Consider the following 24,307-nt stretch of genomic DNA (forward strand, 5'->3'; position numbering starts at 1 on the left):
TTCTCATGGTCCAATCAAATCTCTACCATATTGCCTCTCTCTCTCTCTCTCTCTCTAATAATTTCCATCTGTCACTGAAGGAGAAAAAAGAGGTGGCTTCACGGTCATGGTAAGAAATCCATCCAATGGTAGTAGTCACAGCCGATTTGTTTCCAGCTAAAATCATACCTCGTGAGGTAAATATGAAATTTAAGTAAGCACCCATATTCCTGGGAGAAGGCCCTTGTAAGACATTTGTGTGGGTCCACTACTGTTATTTACGATTTTAGACGTGACCATCAGTTGGTTCAATTGACAAACTTTGTTATCATCATATTAGGAATTTAGGATATAAATATGCCAAAAGTTTTGTAATTCAATTGTTATATTTTATTGTTTCCAACAAAAATGTTTTGACATTTTTGAGGTTCAAAATTTTCTTCTTTTTCAACTATTGAATTATATATATCAATAAAAAAAATTGATTTTCCACTGTAGAATTAATGAACTAAATATATGTATTGAAAATAATGGTCATAACAACAAAGAATCGCCCTATAATCTCGGCCATTTTCATTTTAAAGGCCTGTAATTATAGGGTTAAGATGCTTTAGTATTCTTAACTCGGGAATCTACTGTCTTTTGGCATACTAAATATAATCTATGCAAATGTGATGGAATGTAAATATGTGTTTTAATTAGGAATCTTACAAGATTCTTTGGAAAAGTGAAACCCCCACATTTGATTTATTCCCAAGAATTTTATAAAAAATATTTATTTTTCTAAAAATATCCTTTGGATTATATAATGTCAAGTATATTACCCATCACTTAATGTTTTTTTTATTTTTTATTTTTTTTTTTATTTTTTATTTTTTACAAATACATAATAAGAAAATATATGAATCGTGAATTAAGTGAAATATCTTAAAATAAAAGTCAAAGGTTAACACATAATAATAAATATAATTATTTCAAAACTTTATTTTTCATAAAAGACAAAAAATCAAACAAGAGATAAAAATTAATGGAGGGGAATTATGATGTGTCAAGTCAGCTAGGTCTGGAACGAGCCAAATAATATGGAAGATAGGATTGATGAAGTGGTAGGATGACCAAAGCGTTCAAAACTTGCCAACAATAAATATCCACATATAAGGGAAGATATTCATATCCAACTATTATGTTAGATTTCACGACATCAACCCTAATGACTAAGGATAACTTCGAAATTAGAGGGAAATGAATTACACGGGATTAAATTCCTAAAATCATGGCGTAATTCAATCTCCAATAGTAATACAAATAGTGAGCACTTCAAGCCCTAAGAGGTATGAGAGAACAACTCTAGTTTACATAATCCCTATATCCTTTGGTGATATTACTTACTTGAGTAAGACTTAAGTACAGTATTTAGGTATTGTTTTTTAGGCTCCCCATTTAAGATTCTGCTATGTGAATTTTTTCTCATAAAATAAAAGTATATATTTTTTTAATTAAGTAGTTACATAGCTGAATCTTAAGAAAGAAAGTTAAGAAACAGCACCTAAAGTAATGTATTTAAGTTTTGTTATACTTTCTTGGGCATTGAAGAATTCCATTGTTGTCGCTTCAAATCTTTTATGCAATTGACACGTGACATTCATTGTGGCATGTAACTCAAAAACTTAGTATTTTTTTTACCAGTTATCCACTTCTCAAGATAAAGGGTTATGTTACTCACCCCATGGCATAATTTGTCAAATCACACGACGTGTCTATTTAGTTAACACATGGCATTGTTGCTAACTTACATGTTTCTATTGTCTCTAATATTTTAAGTGAGTTTATGCCAATTATATATATATGTGTGTGTGCGCGCGCGTGTATATTTTTAACAGTGTAAACATGCTTTGAGAGAATAAATAAGAACTTATACTTGCATAGCCTTTGAAGAAAACAAGGCTTTTGACTTCTTGGTACTGAGACCTATTCTAAGAAACCAAAAAAATCTTGTATTAGCGAGCTAAGATTGTGATAGTCTCACCGAGTAACACGAGGAAACAAGAAAATATTGTCCATGGAAAAGATAATAGAGAAATTGCGGTTATTTCTTAAATTTAGAAGGGTGATCTTTCTATCTATCAAGGTCCCCTTACACAGTTACACCCCCTTTTATAGTACAAGTGCACCTACCGTAGACTTGGAGACTAAGGATAACAATAATGATAATTGTGATAAACAAGGACATGAAATGAACTAAATATCTTAATTCAAATTCAAATAGGCTCCTAAGTTAGCTAAGATACTAATAAGAGAAATAAAAATAAATAAATAAAATCAATTAAGGACGTGATTTGCTGCTTTCCAACTTCTACCTCTGGACTTTTGTTGAAGATATCTTCCGCAAAACTTGTGTGTGATTGGCAAATTAACATTAAGCGTCTGTATGGAAATAACTTATCTAGTTTTTTGCTAAAAGTGTGCTAAAGTATACTTATACCTCGAAAAAATTTGAAAAAGTGAAAAATAAATGAGATTTTAAAAAGTTGTACATAACAAATAAAAACTAAAGCTTAAAGCTAATGCTACTCACCCTACATGAGCAACGTAATCTTGTGGATATGCTTGATCCCAAATAACTCTCAAATAACTTCCACAAATTGTCATTATTGTCTTGGTTATTGTTGACTTCCAAATCTCCAAGGTTGCTGCCACAAAATGCGTCATTCTTGTCTGTGAAAATCAGTTTTATATATATATAAAATTTGATGCTACTCTAACAACTCGGATGCTTATTTTATAATATTTCATTTTAAATGACATGTTGATTTACTGAAGTATATAAAATACTCAACAGATGAGACCTAGCCATAAAGTAAGAAAACTAAGAGCCAAAATGCTATCCAAGAAGCTGTGGCCTGGTCATCGTTATGCAAAGATAAAGTTAGATGAAGCTTGCCCAAAAGGGACTGTCCCTGTTCTGAGGGTCGCAGACAAAGACCAATTGAAAAATGTATCAAACTTAAATAAGTCTCGATTTTTCCGAACGATCAGTGGAATCATGGTTTAGAAGTAAGTGAATTATATGGTTTTCTCTTATTTAATGTTTGTCGAAAATTTTCGTTTTTCCATTCTCTTCTTTATTTTTTGTAATGCAATTAGAGTCTTCTTATCTTTAATGGAATGATCATCCTCATAGTTTGCATGCATTTTTTCTTTTCTTTTTTCTTTTTGATAATCAGTTTGCTGGAATATTTGCGAAAACAACCCCAGACAAAAAGTATAAAGGAGGCTCAGGCGTGACGACCGTATGGAATCCAAAAAGAGTTGGACCTAACCAATATAGTTCAGTTGCAATCTCAGCTGAAGTAGGAGAGGGACCCGACTACACTCGAACACAATTTGGGTGGACTGTAAGGATTAGGGAAGAGAAAAGGATTTGAAAATTGTTTGGTCATTGTTAATTTTTATTTGAGAATGAGTGCGTTTGTATAAACAATTGGAAAACAGTGTTTTGAGTTTAAAATGAATATTTGTACAAAAAAAAAAGTTACAAGTTGTGGTTGCAAAACAAAGTTTTAGGTTTTCACTTTTAAAAACGCTCTTTTTAAACTCCCAAATATACATTTCTTCTTACATGATCGTGACTACATAAAATTTATAATATGAAAATGTGGAATTGGTAACTATTTGTGGTATTCTTCAGGTGAACCTATCCCAGTTCCAGGATAGTCTCACTCATTTGTTTTTTCAAGTAACTGTAAGTATTTAAAAAAAAAAAAAAAAAAATTTTATCTTTAAACAGATTTAAAGCTCTTGGGAGGATATTTTTTTTTTTTAACGAATGTAGAACTAACTTAATTTGAATTTCACATGTACTGTACATGAACTAGAACATAACAAATGTTCCAGGATGTTTTGATCTTAATTGCCAAGGTTTTGTACAAATAAATACCCAAGTTCCAATTGGCGCTGCTATACACGATGTCTCTGATTACGGCACCGACCATCAAGTGTTTTTGCGTTTCAGCCTCCTCCAGGTAATTATTACCTTTTATGTTTTTTGGTTCTTTTAAAGTAGTTCGAAAACTGTGTTTTAAGTTTAAAATGAACATTTTTAGAAGTTACAAAAAGTTGTAGTTGCAAAACAAAATTTTAGGTTTCAAAAACGTTTTTTTAATCTCCCAAAATTCCTACACGAATAGACTCAAAAATTTGCAGAATTTTTTATCTTCAAATTTTTTTTTTCCTTTTCCTTTTTCTCATTTTTGATGACAATAGGATCCAAAGAAAGAATCACCTTGGTGGCTGTATTATAATGAAGAAACTACACCAATTGGGTACTTTTCAAACAAACTATTTACTAAGTTAAGCAATGGAGCAGACACATTGAAATGGGGAGGCTATGTTTTCACTCAGCCGAGTGATGAGACTAGCCCTCAAATGGGTAGTGGAAAATTTGATAATGAAATATATCAACGAACTGCTAACATGATTAATGTACGATATATTGATAATGAGTATCGATTAGTTGATTCACCAAATGATATTCAAACTGTGGAGTCTCGTTGTTACCTTGAAGGAGATCACTCATACAAAGACGACACAGTAGGTTATACTTTTTGTTTTGGTGGAAAAGGTGGCACAGAGGAGATGTGTTATGGACATTAGTTGAAAATAATTTCAATTTTCAAGTAATATATTATCCATGATCATTTCTTGCATGTTAAAAAAAGGGAAAATTTTTAATTTTTGTCCCTTTATTTATGGGGGTGTTTTTATTTGTGTCCTAGATTTTTTTTTTTTACTATTTTACTTTAGTTCCTAGAGAAATAATTGCTGAGAAAGTTAAAAGGATTTTTAGGGTGAAAAAAAAAAATCCAAAATCTCTAAACCAAACTCATGTTACCCTTATTCCAAAAATTCAAGAGCCTAAAATCTTAGGAAATTTTAGACAAATTAGTTTATGGGGTTATTACACATTACTATCTTAAACTATACTCTAAATTAAACTATACCCTAAATTACACTTTATACCCTAAACTTTCGGAATGTATAATTAGCACCTTAAACTTTTAAAATGCACAGCTAGCAGCCTAGCACCCTAAACTAAACCATAACTCGTGAGTCGTGTTATAATTTGCACCCGCCGTTATTTTGGATGGAAAACCAAAGTTTTTGATGCAAAGTGTAATCGAGAGTATAGTTTTTTTTATGGTAAAGTGTAATTTCTTTTTTATTTTTAAAGGATTAAATAGATGAGGCAATCGTGTCATTTCATGTGATGTCATATTTTTCTGTTCCAATTTAATAGCCTAATTGATGATGGGGTTGAAAGTATAATATAGGTTATAGTTTAGAGTGCTAACTGTGCATTCTGAAACTTATGGTACAAAGTGTAATTTGAGGTATCATTTAAAATGGTAAAATGTAATTTTCCCTAGTTTATGTAACACAATGTACAAAATTGTCACCAAAATTACAGTAACTAGGTTAAGGCCCCTTCTTAATAACTTGACTTGTCCACTCTATTAAGCTTTTGTCCCAAACATAAAAGGTATTGATAATGCCATTATACTTCAAAAAAAATATTCATATGATTGGCAAGAAGAGAGATGAATTGGTTTCATGACCATCAAGATCGATTTAGAAAAAACTTATGACATACTAAAGTGGAATTTTATTCGAGAAGTCTTGATGAGTTTCATGTACCATGTTCAGTGATGGATTAAAAACACTAACTTTGCCAATGATCAAAATAAAAAAAAATTGTTTTTATGTCACATCAGATGACACGTGTAATGCTGCATGAAATAAAAAATATTAAATTAAATATTTTTGTTGAATTATCAAATATAATTTAATCAAAATCTATTTTTTTATTTATCAAAATATGCTTTAAATTTTAAATTTTAAATCTATAAATAAAGCAAAATCATTTTAAAATATTCTCATCATGACTTTCTCAGCATCTAAACGGAACATCTAATCCATATTTGAGCTAGGGGTGTTAATGTTCGACACAACCCGCGAACATGACACGAACTTGACACGAGTTTTTGCGGGTTAGGGATGGGCCTTATTGGGTTTGGGTCATAAACGGGTTGAACCAAAAGCGACAAGATAAGAAACGTGTCATAAGCGGGTCAACCCACGTAACTCGCAATAAACACATTTGACACGTCAATTTATTTGTGTCAACCCGAAATGACCCACTTAACACAACCTGTTTAACTCGTATAACAAATAAATATTCGTTTTATTTTAGATTTGTCAAATACCTTTTATATCCAACATATATTTTAAATTTAAAAAGAGAAGTGAGTAATTACAAAAACTTACAAGGGATATAATTGGAAATTGAAACTTTACAAACCCTAAATCTCTAAATTCTATAGAACCTAAATCTCTAAACCTTCTTATAAATATCATTTTTTTTTTTAGCCATACTACTCACTCTACTATCTTATAGTCTCACGCCCAATTCTCAAACTCAAAGTCTCAAGCTGGTTATTGCTCTCTCTCTCTCTCTCTCTCTCTCTCTCTCTCTCTCTCTCTCTCTCATGGGTTTAGTGAGTTTAGAATTAAAGAAAACCGTTACTCTCTCTCTCTCTCTCTCTCTCTCTCTCTCTCTCTCTCTCTCTCTCATGGGTTTAGTGAGTTTAGAATTAAAGAAAACCGTTTTCTTAGTGTTTCAAAATTCTACAGTAATTTTTTCTACATAATGCTTTTGTTCTATATACTTTGACCCTATGTGTTGTTATTAATATATGAGATATATTAATTGTTGATTAAGGCCACGGTTGTAGCTTTTGTCTTGTGCTGTGTGTTTTTTTTGGTGTTTGTATTAGTGTTGGACACCGTCTGCATATCTTGCAGTGGGTTTATTGAGATAGTTTATAAACTAAAATCTATGGGTGATAACCGTAGTCATAGTCAAGATTAGCCTACTATTTGCTTCAATTCTTTCAGTATTGATACTTAGCATTTGGTGAGTTCCAAGGATATTATATTTTTGTTAAACTATATGATTTTGAATTTGGGTTGAAGTGTATGCACTTATTTTGAAGTGTAAAGAACTTATTTATAGATGAATATTATATTATTGTTGAATTATATTATTTTAAATGTGAATTAAACACTTGAAGTGTATGCACTACTTTTGGGATGTAAAAAAAAAAAAAAAAAATTTCTAGATGGATGTTATATTTAATATTATGTAGGTTGAAATAGGTTGTATTACATTCGTATCAACCCAACATGACTCGTTTATTAAGTGGTCAAATGAGTTGGGTCAGGTCAACCCACTTTATTAACAGGTTGGGTTAAGGTTGAAGGATCATGACACGATTATTAAATGGGTCGGGTTAGGGTTGGGTCATTTAGTCGAATATCCCTACCTCGACACGACATGAACCCGACACGCTAACCCGAATTGACACTCCTAATTTTGAGCCCCAGACACCTTTTAAACCAAGACCCACGGAAACCCCTCTCCTTGACCACTAATTCAAAGTTTCAAACTTGAGAAAACCATATCTACAAAATGTAATTTTTGCATTTCCAAACTTCAACCTGAGAATTATTCAAACCTAGTAGCACCTGAGAGAGAGAGAGAGAGAGAGAGAGAGAGCACCTCAAGATTTTTTTGCATAATATTTATTTGGGATCATAGTTATTAAGTTGATTTTGGAAAACACTAAACCAAATAAATTGATTTTTAGTGAGACCCATATTTTTTTTTTGTATTTAAATTATCAAATAGGTTTATATTGGATAAATAACAATCGTTAAAAGCGGATGCCACATGTTAAAATTGTCTTTTAAAAAAAAAAAAAAACCTTCTAATTTTAAATATACATTAAAAATATTATGATTTGTAGGATGAAATTACAAGCAGAATGATGAAGTTGAGAAAAATGAAGGCAAGCCCTCTTTCTTTTATTTAGTAGCAGGGGGAAAAAGAAAAGGAATAAAATTATAAAGATTGTATTTACATATCTGTCCAATAGTTCTTGATTTTTCTTATCCACGATAAAACCCAACAGCACCATGAATATGAAGTTTCCAAACCCAGGGATCTCAATTGTTGGAATAATTTTTAGGTTGGGATTTTTAATTATTAATTTTTAAAGCATATTTTGATAATTAAAAAATATTAGACTTTGATTAAATTAGATTTGATATTTCAACAAAATATTTAATTTTATTAATTTTATTTTTTATTCCATTTGGCATTATATGTGTCAACTGATGTTGGTATAAAAATAATTTATTATTATTATTTATTTTGGCAGTTAGCCACGTCAGTATTTTCCATCCATTATTTACCAATAAAGACTATTTTGACAAAATAACAAAGGGTCTCAAATTGACACACAGTGCAAGAGTTAGAAACCAAAACTTGTAATTTACCCAAAAATGTTATAGGAAAATATGTGTGTCACAATGATTTAAGAATAAAAAATTCCATATTTATTCTCACCACCTAATTGTTTTCTTGTGATTTTTATCATTTTTTATTTAAAAAAAAAATGTTATATGTCATTTTCAATTCCATATTTAGTCTCACTATACAACTGATTTTATCACTCGAGTCCCTAAGCCAAAAAAAGGAAATTCAAGATGACTGTCATGGGTTTGGGATCCTAAAGGCACTACATGAAACTTTGCTACTTAGTGAGGGAGGAAGGTCCACAAGTCTTGCTTGTTATTGAAAATCAAGTTGACTCTAGTGGTTTTCAATAGGGGTGGCAATTTTTATCTATATCCATGAACTCGCCCATTACCCACCTTATTTAGATAAGTCTTAACACAACCCATTTGAGTATTTGGATTAAATAGATAACGACCCATTTGGTTTTTTAATTAGGTGGGTCTAAATGGATAAATCCACTAATACCCACTAAACCCATCTAAAATTCAAAATTAAATAAACCCACTAATACCCACTAAACCTTTTAAAATCTAAAACTTAAATAAACATCTCTAGATTTCTATGCCCAAAGATTTGTCCCTCATTCTCACTCTCCCTTAGATTTTCTCAGTAGCCAAACACTTTCCCAAAAGTGTTTCACTCAAAACCCTAGGAATTACTTCAAGACTGAAGCGATTCACTCAAAACCCTAGATTCCTCTAGCTGCCTTCCTACTGTAAATCAAGAAACACAATTTCAAAAACGACGAAACCCTAATGATAGAACGGAGGTCGTGGAGGTGTTGGCACATGGAGGAGTCTTCTTTGAGGAACATGTGGAGAGGTTTGTTGCTCTGGTGAGGTTGTGCAGCAATGAGCAGCGCTTCCAAGAGTCGATCGGCGCCGAGCCTGATGTCGGCGATGAGACGCGCGACGTGGCTGAGTCTGTCCATTGCTTTAGCCACCTGTTTCGGCAGCACCTCCTCGGACGGTGGCAGACTAGAGCTAGTGGGTGTCGTCGCTGTGTCCTCTGCCTGAGATGGTGGTTGTTGTTGCTGCTGTTATTGTTGTTGTTGCTGCTGATAGTGATGTTGTTGAGATTGAGTTTGTGGCTATAGTTGTTATTGTTGTGTAGTCGCATTTTTGCCTTTTTGGAATTTGGGGATTGAAGGTCTGTGTCAAGTGTGTGACTGTTTCTGTGACTCACCCTTTCTCAGCTAGTTGAGCTTTTGGATAATTGCAAGTTGATTACATTGATAAATTACAAAGTTGTTTGATTAACTAGGTATTGGTTTGGGTGAGGAGAAGTTCTGTTTGGTTTGTGAGAAAGTTTGGGAAAATAAATGAAAATGGAGTGGTTGATGTTGTTATAAAGCTAAAAGATTTTAATCCGATTTTCAAAGGTCCTGTTTGGTTTATGAGAAATTTTGTAGTTGCTAACTTAATGGAAAAATCTAGTAACAAGTTATTTACTTATTTGGGTCATATTGGGTTAAATGGACAGGTTACTAATTAAATGGGTTGATCGGGTAATTGATAATTAATTTATATATAAACGAGTCATAAATGGATAAATGGGCAATTACACACCCAATCCATTTATGACCCAACCCGCCCATTTGCCACCCCTAGTTTTCAAGGTTTGAAACAAAAGAGGCCTAAACTACTGGGGTTGCTCTTTTGTGAAGTTGTTTGGTTCAAGGGTTTTGTTTGGAATTTCTTCAGGTTGCCAACCAAAACTCACTTCATGGATGTTATAGAGATTGCTTCACATAAGCTAAGTTACAATTTATCACCCTAAACTATAAACTCTGATTACACTTTACACTCTAAAGTGAAAAGATCAAAAATCTCCTCTTCCTAATCAATTAAAAACAAAACCTCTCTTTATCAAGCCCCAAACTCAATACCCGGATTTGTGACCATGACCGGCATCCTAATATCAAGCCTAAACCTGATATTAACAAGAACCAACTTAACTTTTACAAAACTTTTACTAGAAGCTTCCCTCTTTCTTATCATTCTTGTTTCTTTACTTCTCGATATAATTTTTCACTTGATATTCAGAGCATCTACACTGTACTCCAAATATAACGTAATCCTCCAGTTTTTCAAATTTCATATTTTCACATAATACATGTCTTAATATCTTAAGATATAACTTTCATTAGATCCTGAAATACACAATACCACAAAACTAAACATCAAATATTAATTTAGGATCTATACATATAAAACTAAACCAGCTCCTTCCAATACTCGACTAAGGCTCCCTCTGCTCCAAATTAAAACCTGTTGACTGAAAGAGTGAAAGGAGTGAGCTACACAACTCAGTAAAGGTAAGATATATTAGAATTTAATAAAGATGCATGTAAATCAAACCACTTCATTTTATAATTGTTCAGATAGGAGAACATCTTTTCATGCATAGTATTTTATACTATTTATAACAATAACTTATATGCTTCTTGTAAGAAAATAATTGTTCTCATTTTTCTTATCATAATAATATTATCAAAGCCTTTCGGATTGAATTTCTTTCATTTCTTACAAAGTTACCATATATATATTTTTATTACAAAATGATCATTTTAACTTAAAATTAGATAATCGTAACTTTGTTTTCAACTGGAAGCATCTTAAAAAATAATAAAACTTTCCTTCATAAACTCTTTCTTGTAAAATATGATAACTTTCATAATTATAAAACTTAGCATTTCATAAAGAAAAACAGACATCTGATAACTTCTTAACATAAACTTGTATTTTCTTCAGAAACTTTATCTTTATAGCATAATAGAACTTCAGAAACTTTTATCTTTAATGAACAACTTTCTTTTCATCAGAAACTTCTTCTTTTCATGAGAGCTTTTAACTTTCCACAATGCATTTAACAAAATAATTCTCTTATGATTAATAACATAATATAGCTGTTCATAAATAACTTATTGGTTAGTCCATAGCTGATAAGTCTGTACTTATTTGGGAGGCTTCTAGCACCACAGTGCTAGGCATCCAGCATTCCCCACAATGCCAGATATTCTCGAGATCACATCATAATACATATCTTCGAACCATGGGAGTAGGTTGGCTTCCTCCACAAGTTGGCCGTAACCAACAAGGGCGGGTATAGCAAAGATAGTCCCACTTAATGGCCAATCATATAATATTTTCCATAGAAAGCCAGTAATTAACCCCTACTGGCAGAGTTCAAATCACCAGAGAACATAACCCGAAAACATTTCATACTTATACATCATACTGAAATTTCTTATTTTACATAACATTTCATAATAAAAGCATTTCCATTGTTTTCTTCATCATATTCGTGGAATTAGTAATAGCATCAATATGCTTAAATCATATACATAAGGTTTTGAAAGCTCACAAACATATCTTTTTCTGATAATGCTTACATGCCATATCTCTAATCAAAAACATTTTAATGTATAATATACTTTAAAATAATCTCATGATTTACCAAATGCTCATATGACTTATCCCTTACCTAAAAGTAGAGGAACCGAGAGCCTAAAGTCAAAGGAGCTTAGACCTAGCGACTGGAAACACCTAAACCAAAATCAAGGCTTATTACTATCAATTACTTCTTATCATAACTTACACATTCATCTCAAAACCTCTCTTAGAATTAAGGAAATCCTAATCCCACCACAATGAGGTTCCCACAAATATATTATGCACACGTCAACAAATAATGTACAAACCTAAAGAAATGCCATCATTCTCATATTTATCTCATAACTCTAGAAGAGCCAGCTTCATTTCAAAGGGTACTTTGAGCTTAGGACAGTAATGCATGCATACAGCATGTTCAACAAAACAGCTTCATAAATACAACCGTCGAATGGTTTAGAACCCCTCCTTTGAGTACTAAACCTTGAACCGAGTTATGCAAAATTACTCTATGATCCAGACATATCATATGATGAGCATAATAAATTATAACTCAAATCATTCACCCTAACTTTAGAATTAAATCCTCAACATTAAGCATGTCCCTTACTATTCACTGTTTCATTCCAGCAGCATATACTTTAATTATAAAATACAAATGGACTACCAATTCACATCCAAACCTCATGAAATTTTACAGAGAAATTCCCCTGTATGTCCAGTATATACCATAAAAATTTCTTAGTCAAAGCATAAAACCATAATTTACTAAAAATCATACAATACAGCATACTCAAATCTCTCCTGACCGAATTTCATGCAATTTAGAAATTATACCATTGTCTTTATATTGATCCAAATGCTGTGAGACCACTTCCATAACAACCGTATGTGTCTTAGCTTTCATAGAAAATAACCTTAGCATCCAAATTCACTACATACAATTTAATACATAATTTATCATGCATAAACACAGAATCTGTCACAGTGATAGCTTTGCAACATTTTCTTGTAAATTCACAAACAATTATCAAACGATGGTATTTTCATATGAGGATTTTTATGCACTCATTAAACATGTTATAAAACACTTATATACAGTCATTTAACTATTTAGAGCAAAATTACATACAACCAAAAATCCCAGTAGTAACATCAATAGTACTCATCCTAACTTTTTCACACTTTCTTAATCATACACAATCCTTAATTAGTAAAAACCCTAAGCTACCTTCAACAAATCACCAACACAATTTCAAAGCTTCTTAAAACAGCGCATATATATATAGACTTACAAGCTTCCCAATTTTATAAACCACAAAAACCAACTTCTCACAATCATATTAGAGAAACATAGAAGTGAAATTAAAGCAAATCATACCACCATTAAAATACCCATGATAAGATAAGATTTTTATTTACTTACCCACAACTTTGAAGCTGAAATCTTAGGGCTAAAGTTTTAATTTCTTCCTTAGAGTGAGGTATATGATTTCAAATGAGAGTGGGAGGGAAAAGTTGAGAGTTTCCTTTCTTTGAGGTTGGACCCGCAGGTGTGAGAGGTAGAGCTTGAGAGAGTTTTTTCTTTCATTGGGTGTTGGAACCGTGGGAATCAAAAGGGAAAGTATTCTTGACTATTCTAATTGCTTTGAAAGAGTAGAGAGAAGCAATGAGATGGAACTTTAACTTTCTTTTGGTGTGTGTGAACCCGTGGACTTAAGAGAAGACTTGAGTTTCCTATCTCTTTCCTTTAGAGAAAAGAGAGTAAAGTTGAAGGAGAAATTCTGATTTGCATGTTTGGACCCGTGGGAATAAGGGGAAGAGAGCTTCTTGGAAGTTCTAGTTAATTGGAAAAGTCAAGGATAGAATTAGGTGGAGCTTGCCCATTGCATGGCCGACCAAAACTTGTTCTTTGGGTTTAAGAGGATATCATGAGTCAACATGAAAGACACTTTGGCTTTACATGTGTCAAATTTCAATTGGGTGCATGTGGGTAAAATTCTACTACAACATCTCATGCATCATGCTTAATTAAAATATCATCGATGTATCTAATAACTTAAATCACTTAATATAATTTTACACATACTAAATATATATTTATAATACAACTAGCCATTTCAATAATTTATAATCTTCACAATTCTTATCCAAAAGCATTATAAAATAATATATTTATTTAAATACTCTTTTATTAATTATAAAAGAAAGTAATTAAAATAATAATTACCCATTCAAACACGTAGTTAATATAAGGTTAGATCCATCCATATCTATCCAAAGCATTTCAAATTATAAATGTATACAAATTCCTTGAATTTTATTAACGCATCGAAATAAATGCATATGTCATTACTTAGAGTGTGTTTGGATACCGCTTATTTTGCTGAAATTGAAAAATTATTGCTGAAAGTCCTGTAAATAAAGGTAAAAGTTGGTTGAAATAGTATAATGGGACCCATAAATAGTCCCAAAAAGTGAAGTAGAGCCTATGAATAGTAGCAAAAATAAGCTAAATAGTGAAATAATTTTTATTTCTAATCCGAATCCAAACGCACGCTTAATAGTTTGATATAAATGCTAAATTTAGATGAGGTGGAAGCCCATATAAAAAAAATTGTCATACAATGCGCCACTTTGTAGAACCTCATGCTCTCGCAAATGAGGTATCTGCTTATATATATATATATATTGATTTTTTGCATTTAATAAAAAATAATAAAATAGAAAAAGGAGAAGAAGTTAAAATACTAATTGTTACTTTATCAAAAGAAGTGATAATGCAGTGGAGGAAAAACTATATTAGAGAAAAAAGTTAATAAGAACAAATAAGTTATTTTTTGTATCTAGTGGATTGTTGCATTTTGGTATTGCCACTTAGTGCAACCATGATTTCGAAGCTTAACTTTTATTGTATGGTATATAAAATAATATGATGTGAGATTGATGATTAGTTTGTTGGGTACTTTTAGTAACCCAGTTAAGACTCAATTAATACTTATCTAATTGGGTAATTACTTACTCAGTTACTTGAATCCACAACTTAAGATTTGTTATTGGTTCTAATTTAAATCCACAACTTAAATTACTTTTTTGCCCACTCTTAACAGCCAATAACAACCAGTTACTTAAGATTTATTGTGAAAGTGTTGTAAAAATATTGTGGACATAACATTTTTCAGTAATAGACAAAACTTAGATATATTTTAGGTAAGGTGTTATATCTTAGGTTCTCCTTTTAAAAATAAACCACGTGGCTATTTAACAAACACATCTAAACGACATTAAAAGAAAAACTTATTCTATTCTCTCGTAAACTCTATGGCTTACCTTGAAATCATAGAGATACAAAGTGCCAAAGCTCTTTCAGCCCTTTCTCTCTTGGAAATACAGCCGATCCACCATGGCTAGCTTCTCAAGCTTTTCTTTCCACCTACTACCATTCACCAGCAGTGGTGGCTATCTTCAACTCGAACCCTTATCACTCTCTCTCCCTATCTTTCTCTAACCTCTCTCTAAGCCTAGCCCTAAATCAAGATCATCTTCACCGCCACTGCTTCCCATCACCGCCACCCTAGGTGGTGGTTCTCTCATCTCGATTTATCTCTCTCTCTCTCTCTCTCTCTCTCTCTCTCTCTCTCTCTCTCTCTCTCTCAGGTGCATTTTGATAAATTTAGTAAGAAATTATTTATGATCAATTGATTTTATGAATATTATTATTGTTTGTCATAAATACAAACCCGGTGGTTCTTAGGTGTCTTTATTGTATGATTTATGCTTTATGTAAAGGCATGTTTTGCAACCATGACTTCTAAGTCCAATAAGAACAAATAAACTATTATATTTATCAAAAAATTATTGCAATTTGATATAGTCACTTGGCGTAACTATGGCTTCTAAACCTAACTTTTATTATATAACTTGTAAGTTATCCATGCGATGCACGGATAATGTTGTAATGTTTTATGTAAGATGGTTTTGGAGAATATTGTATATGTATTATAACATAATTAGTGGATATCTCATGCGATGTGCGGTGCATTTTGATAAATTTAGTAAGAAATTATTTATGATCAATTGATTTTATGAATATTATTATTGTTTGTCATAAATACAAACCCGGTGGTTCTTAGGTGTCTTTATTGTATGATTTATGCTTTATGTAAAGGCATGTTTTGCTTTTCAAGCCCAAAAATGAAAAGGACAAAGGCTCAAAGAGCCCAAAACAATGAATTTGTAGAGAGTGGGCTAGAAACTGGACTTCTATGAGTTGGACAACAATCACAGTAGGTTAAATGATACTACAAAGTAAGAATAAACAGTTTTATGCAGGGAAAATCCTCCTCGGCAAAGTCCGAGGAAGCAATTCTTATATATTTCTCTTGGACTTAAGCACAATTACAATTCTTGAGTGTACGGTGTTTTTCTACAGATTATCTGATGATCCCCATTTGTAATGGGGGTTTTCTTCTTTATATTCCCCTTCTTTACTTCATCTCAACCCTCCACGTGTAGATCAAATTGTTGGTTTTGATTATTGTCCCATCAGCACCTTCCTGAAGTCTTTGCGAGTAGCTGTAAGGCTGCATGTTACTGTTTCGGTATCACCTTCAAATTAATGTAGCCAGAGAGTTAACTACAAAGCATTCAATGCGGTGGTAGCAGTTTTCTCTTAGATATTTCTCAGCTTTCCTTTGTCTTATCCCCTTTTGATGCTTATCGTTACTAGTATGATCGTCTGGTGTGTTGTTCTTGATGAAAGGTCGGACCTTTGTCCTCTACTCTGCTTAGCCGAGGAGGTATTTCTCCTCAAACTACACTCCCAATCCTTCATGACCAGACCTCTTCTACGTCTAATAACTTGTATGCCCCCGTTAGTGTCTACCTGTCCTCGGACGACTTAATGTCCTCAGACACGGCCCATGACCCAATATCCATTTCTGGGCCCTTTATCCCTACACTTTATATATAGATTTTATAGTGTTAATTTCTACATTTCTTATGCCACTAAAGTCTCTATCTCCATTATATCAACACTTACAATTTTTATGTCAATGAAAGTAGCTTTTCTTTAGTTTCAGAATTGATATGAGATAAAATTAAGGCCCATTAATATTTTAATTGAAGAAAAGTTTGATTTTCTAAGACCTTAATTATAATAGGGTGAAAATTGAAAGACTGATATCTTAATCAATTAGCTATAAATATTGCTAGAATTTCATGATACAACAATAGAAATAATAATGCCATAATGACGCAATAATATCATAATTTAACCTCCAAATTTTAATTGAGCTAAAAGCAGCCAAAACACCAAATATACTGCAAATCCTTGACAAGTATATGCATCATACGGAAAACCTAAAATCTAAATTAGCACATAATATGAAAAAACCATCATAACCACATTACAATGCTACATTAGTAAAAATGAATACATAAAATCTAAACAAAATATTAAAGATGAGCATAATATTTTGGAAGTTAACATACCTCTCAGAAAGGGAACTAAAGATATCATGAGAGAAATTATGAAAGTTTGATTTTTAAGTTCAAAGGAAATGGGGATCTATATTAGACAAATGTGGAGACAAATAATCATATTACTCAATATTCATTGAATCAAACTCTTGCAGTTATGCTTTGAAGTTAGTCTTATGCATAAAATTGAAAATTTTTCTTAATTCCTATCTTTCTCATGACTTTTTAGATCCATCCATATCTATCCAAAGCATTTCAAATTATAAATGTATACAAATTCTTTGAATTTTATTAATGCATCGAAATAAATGCATATGTCATTATTTAGAGTGTGTTTGGATACTGCTTATTTTTCTGAAACTGAAAAATTATTGCTGAAAGTACTATAGATAAAAGTAAAAGTTAGTTGAAATAGTACAGTGTGACACATGAATAGTGCCAAAAAGTACAGTGGAACCCATATATAGTAGCAAAAATTAGCTGAATAGTGAAATAATTTTCATTTATAATCTAAATCCAAACGCACGCTTAATAGTTTGATATAAATGCTAAATTTAGATGAGGTAGAAGCCCAAATGAAAAAAATTGTCATAAAATGCGCCACTTTATAGAACCTCATGCTCTCGCATATGAGGTTTTTGCTTATATATATATATATTGATTTTTTGCATTTAATGAAAAATAATAAAATAGAAAGGAGAAGAAGTTTTAATACTAATTGTTACTTTATCAAAAGAAGTGATAAAGCAATGGAGGAAAAACTATAGTAGAGAAAAAAGTTAATAAGAACAAATAAGTTATTTTTTCTATCTAGTGGATTGTTGCATTTTTGTATAGCCACTTAGTGCAACCATGATTTCTAAGCTTAACTTTTATTATATGATATATAAAATAACATGATATGAGATTGATGATTGATTTGTTGGGTACTTTTAGTAACCCAGTTAAGACTCAGTTAATACTTATCTAATTGGGTAATTACTTACTTGAATCCACAACTTAAGATTTGTTATTGGTTTTAGTTTGAATTCACAACTTAAATTATTTTTTTGCCCACCCTTAATAGCCAATAACAACCAGCTACTTAAAATTTATTGTGAAAGTGTTATAAAAATATTGTGGACATAGCATTTTTCAGTAATAGACAAAACTTAGATATATGTTAGGTAAGGTGTTGTACCTTAGGTTCTCTTTTTAAAAATAAACCATGAGGTGATTTAGCAAACACATCTAAACGAGATTAAAAGAAAAACTTATTCTATTCTCTCGTGAACTCTATCGCTTACCTTGAAATCATAGAGATACAAAGTCCCAAAGCTCTTTCAGCCCTTTCTCTCTTGGAAATACAGCCGATCCACCATGGCCAACTTCTCAAGCTTTTCTCTCTACCTACTACCATTCACTAGCAGTGGCGGCTATCTTTAACTCAAACCCTCATCACTCTTTCTCTAACCTCTCTCTAAGCCTAGCCCTAAATCAAGATCATCTTCACCGCCATGGCCTCCCATCACCACCACCCTAGGTGGTGGTTCTCTCATCTCGATTTATCTCCACTTCTCTCTCTCTCTCTCTCTCTCTCTCTCTCTCTCTAAATTTCTATTCTCTTCTTCTTCCTGTTTTTTTTTTTTTTTTTTTTTTTTCAAATCATTTGGTAGCTCTGTAGCAAATCTGATTTGAACTTCTTCAAACGATCAATGCTAGGTGGAAACATGCTGTGTTGATGGGTTTGTTAGTTTAAGTTTTTTTCTTTTTTGGGCTAAGAACTGCTACCAGCCAAAATTTACATTTCAGCCGAAATTGACCGAAATAGCCGGAATGATCCGAAACTATTTGGAATTGGACATGAGGTGGAATGGGTAGTATTACTGCTCCAGATTGCATCCCAATATGAAATATTCCGGTCATTCCGACCGGAACGGAACGGATTTAATAATATTGCATTTTACCCCTTTAAACTATAAGAATGCACACTTATTACCCTACTAAACTATGATCATTTTATATTTAACTCCCCTTAAATTATGAGAATGCACACTTACTTTCCTAAACTATTATCCATAGGATGGAGTGCAAAGTGTTACATGGGTAATAGTTTAGAGGAAGTAAATGTAAAAGGAAGTATAGTTTAGGAAGGTAAAGTGTAATTTTTTTTCCCTATAAAATGACATCGATTAAATGAATCAAGTCATTTCAAGTTAATTTCAGCTTAAGCAATACAACATGAAATTGACCCATTTATTAACCATGTTAAAGTTTTTTGACTTGTTTTGACATGAATCCACTTTCATTAAACACTAACCTACAATTGATTGTGTCATGTTTGTGAGTCATGTCAAATAATGGCAACCCTTATATAGAACAACATATACATGTATTGTACTTGCACCTTTGTCTCTTTTCTTTTTGAGAAGTACTTGCACTCTTCTTGATCATGCCACCATTAATTTAGAGAGGTAAAAGCAACCCAAACCCACTCAATAAATTGAAACCCAAATCCACCAAATTATTTTTAGGCAAAACTAAGGTACAAGAGTCTTGTACCTTAGGCGCCCTTTTAAATTTAGCCACTCCTTAACATTTTCACAAAACAACGTTAAACACCTTATGTTTCCCGTTAGAAAACCCATCTAAAGTTGAAGAAAAACCTCGTCCAATCACCCGTTTGAAACTGATCTGCATAAAACCCAAACATAGACCCATTGAATTATTAAAGATTTAGTATATAAGAGATAGATAAAAGGGAGAGGGGTAAATTAGAGGATCTAATAGGTTTTAGAGAGAGAGAGAGAGAGAGAGAGAGAGAGAGAGAGAGAGAGAGAAGAGAANAAGAAAACTTTGTTAAAGAATATATCAACAGAGTTGTCTATCCTGTTTATGTTATTTTGGTAGGAAAAGATAAAGACAAGGGAAAAGATATTGATGATTTATTTTATATTTTATCTTAATTGCTTAAATGATAAGGAAAAATGGTTAAAATTGTCAATTTGTAAAAAATACAATTTCCTTTAAACTTAGGAATCTGGATTCCCACCTGTTTTAAAGGGAATCCACATTCCTATTGAGAGGGTTTAAGGGGAAATCCAGATTCCCCTAGCATCTGATTCTCTAGAGTGATTTACAACCAAACATGGGAATCTTTAAACATTCCTAGGAATCCTAAAACATTACCCTATACCAAACGCCACATTAATACTTTTGCTTTGATTTTTTTTTTTTTAAAGAATCAAATTATATGTTTAAACCGTTTATATTTAGATTGATCTCTTGATTTGACTATTCTTAACCATAAATTTATAATCCAAATTATATGTTTAAACTATTTGTATTTATAATGATCTCTTAATTTGATTATTCTTAACCATAAATTTATAATTCAAATTATATGTTTAAACTATTTGTATTTATAATGATCTCTTAACTTGATTATTATTAACCATAAATTGTATTTATTTTGTTATTAATATTGATTAATACTTTTAGATTAATTTTTTACTTTCAATCTTGTCTTTTAATCTTGCCCCCACTGACCTAAATTCCTGGCTTTGCCACTGCTTGAGAATGTATCTCATTCACTCGTATCATATACATTATCTCTCTTATAGTGTATGTATCCACCCTGAAGTCATTATGGACCTATGGAGAGTGACTTGATTGTATGAAATTGTCACAGTAATTTCCTCAATGAATGCTTGGAAAAGTAGTAATGATTCGTATAGCTTGGAATTTTGAATTACTAGAACAATTTCTTTTTCGTTCCATGCACATCACGAGTGGAAACAAGGGAAATTCGGACTTCATAGACTCATAGTTATGCCCACACGATAAGCATTTGTGATTCATATTGTTGGATCACAGAGAGAAACGGAGAGAGAGAGTCGGACGTCAAACGTTTTTGGCTTTAGAGATAGATTTAGAATGTAAAAAATGGGGGCACTTAATGAGATCCTAATAAGAATATTTGTAAAAATGTGGGTCTTTTTTTAACTGTTAGATTTACTTAAATCCAACGGTTTAAAAAATTTGTAACTCTAAGAGTTACACCAGGTGTAATTTGAACCTATCTTATATATATATATATTAGTAATTAATAATTAAAAAAAAGTTATTACTCAATGCTATTCTTAAGCCAAACTTTATATATGTAATATCATTTAATAAATGTAATACAGTGTTTTAAAAGAAATGCTACCATAATAATAAATTAATTAGATTGATTATTTTAAAATTCAAATTTGGGTATTTTTGTAAATAAACAAACATTGATGGATATTTATATAATAGGAAGCTTCTAGGAAGCCCCTTTTCACCTAACCCCACTCCATCACCCACATGCAATGACTTTCCCCTCCACTCTTATTCTTTTTCATTTCAAATTCCCATCAATTACAACTTCTTGGAAAGTTTCAAAGACCCAAAACTGAAGTTTAAGTGCAACATTGAAGAAGAAAGTTTTAAACATAGCTAAAACTTGAGCTTCCTCCACAATGGCTCTAAATTTCTATTCTCTTCTTCTTCCTGTTTTTTTTTTTTTTTTTTTTTTTCAAATCATTTGGTAGCTCTGTAGCAAATCTGATTTGAACTTGATATATTCTTTAACAAAGTTTTCTTCAGGTTTCACATGTGAAAAAAAAAAAAAAAAAAAAAGGTTTGAAGGGGACTCTCCATGTGTGTGTGTTGCTAAACAAATTATTAATGAATTTATTTTCATGGAAAATAAATAATTTTAATGAATTTGTCATAATTAATAGTTTATATTTGGTTTTTCATTATTTATTAAGAGGAAGATTTTTTTTTTTTTTTAAATGACTTGGTATTTCACATTTAAATCTAAGGATAGAATGGGAAAAATAAATAATTTATTTAAGATTCTTGAGAATAAACAAAACATTATCATTTCACATTTCTAGGAATTTTAAAAGATTTCTAATGAAACCAAACATAGGAATTGCTACATTCCTAGGAATCTGGATGCCAGGAGTAATGTGGATTCCCCCGTACCAAATGCCACCTAAGAGTATGCATATCTGTGACTATTTGAATGTGTGACTTATAAACCCAACTTCAATGCTTTTAAAAACTCCATAGAAACTCTAAGATCCAAAGAAAGAGATTGGTATGAAAAGAACTTTTTTTCTTTTTGATGGGAGGCATGCTTTTGTTTGCATTATATATACTTTTTTTTTTTTTTTTTTTTTCAGAGTTCTCTGCTAGTATTGATTTCTATTCTAGCAAAGTTGTTATTTTTTATTTTTTTAATCATTACCAAGTGGGACTCGTAGTTTTATATTATGAGAAATTTTGGTGACACACCTAATTACACAACCCTGCCCACAACTCGCCCATGTGGCAAGTTGTGGTTGGTAGAAGGGTGATGGTGGGTCCATATTAGGACACCCCTCCACCAACCACAACTTGCCACATAGACGAGTTGTGAACAAAGTTGTGTAATTGGGTGTGGCACCAGAATTTTTCTTGTATTATAGTTATAAACTTGTAGTACATTTTTGTTTAGTCCATCAAGTTTTTGTGTTCAGACTACTATTCAATGCATCAATGTAGAGTTTTTATTTATTTATTTATTTATTAATTATTACTAAGTGGGACCCATTGATTTTATATATAGAATTGTACTAGGAGTAGAAGTCTACTACTACTAGGAGCTGGAAAGGAAATGTGAATTGTTTTTGTGTTCATAGATTTTTTTTTTTATCTTTTGTGCAAGGGGGCAAATAAGGTATTTCAGGTCATTATTAGTCAAAAAAATTTGAAAGTTCCCGGGGGGGGGGGGGGGGGGGCAGGTGGCCCCCCCCCCCCTCCCTCTGCCCTGTTCTCAATCCTTGTCAACGAAAGGCATTATCTATTTTAGAGAAACTGGTCAACTATTTCGTGGAAAACGTATGCCATTAAGGGTGCGTTTGTTTCGGTGGTAAACTAAAATCAGAAAACATTTTACACTCGGGTCCATGTTTGGCAACACCTGAAAAAAGTCAAATTGAAAATAGAATTTAGTTTGACCGTAAAAGACCCTTGCCAACCCGTAAAATAATTTCCGTTCCCATTTTACCTTCAAATGCTTTCCGAAATTTATTTACTCCTCATGCACTCCTTTCACACACGCACCAACCTCATTTCAGCTCCAACCCATGCACCAACCTTAACTCAACCACAGTCCAACGCCAAGCTCCGGCCGCCTAGCCAAGCTAAGGCCACCAACCTCAACTCAACCCATAGTCTGACGCCAAGCTCCGCCTCCACTGCCACCCAGATTGCGTTGCCCCACCGCCTATATCGCGCCGCCCACCCAGACAAGCCAAGGCCAGCCAAAATTGCGCCACCTAGACAAGCCAAGGCCAGCCCAGATCGCGCTGCCCCACTGCCTTCCTCTTTTTCTCTATTCTTCCTCAAATCTTCTTTTCCCTCTTGCTCAATGTTGCCGATTTGGCCGCCACTGACCACCAGCCCACTTCACTCCACCCCCAAACCCATCCAATTTGGCTGCCGCCATCCTCCATCCACACCGATATCTCTCTTTCCGAATCTATCTCTCATTCCCTCAATCTCTCCCTCTTTCTTGCTCTTTCTCCCACTGATATATCATGTATATGTTTTGAATATGTTTTTATTTTGATTTTTGGTTGTGTTAAAAGTGTATATATATTGAAATTTTGTATTATGAAATTTGTTTGGAAGCTGAGAAAATGGCTCGGAAAATGTGAGAAACTTGTAGGAAAATAACATTTTCAGAATGTAACCAAACGCTTGAAAATATTTTCTAAAATAATTTTCATAATGCAACCAAACACTTGAAAATATTTTCTTTTCCTAAAAATATTTTACACTCGATGTAACAGTTTAAAAATGGTGTAACTTTTTAGAGTTACACTAGGTGTAACTTGAACCCCTCTCTCTCTCTCTCTCTCTCTCTCTCTCTCTATATATATATATATATATATATAATGGTGATTCTGAAACGATCTAAAACGGTACGCCGAAATAGGCTGGTACCGAAATATTCCGTTTCAATAGACAAACCGAA

At 32.3% G+C, this 24,307-nt stretch overlaps 1 long non-coding RNA gene across 1 annotated transcript; it reads right to left on the reverse strand.

Annotated features, from left to right (window-relative positions):
• Positions 1–10,102: 10,102 nt before the first annotated feature.
• LOC112035640 (uncharacterized) lies at positions 10,103–13,676 on the reverse strand. The gene is made up of 2 exons (XR_002885524.2): positions 13,217–13,676; positions 10,103–10,675 (listed from the first exon to the last, which is right to left on the reverse strand). It is a non-coding gene; the product is annotated as an uncharacterized LOC112035640 (long non-coding RNA).
• Positions 13,677–24,307: the final 10,631 nt, after the last annotated feature.

Source organism: Quercus suber, unplaced genomic scaffold (assembly GCF_002906115.3).
Source record: "Quercus suber isolate HL8 unplaced genomic scaffold, Cork oak 2.0 scaffold_137, whole genome shotgun sequence".
In the NCBI taxonomy this organism is placed as follows: Eukaryota; Viridiplantae; Streptophyta; class Magnoliopsida; order Fagales; family Fagaceae; genus Quercus; species Quercus suber.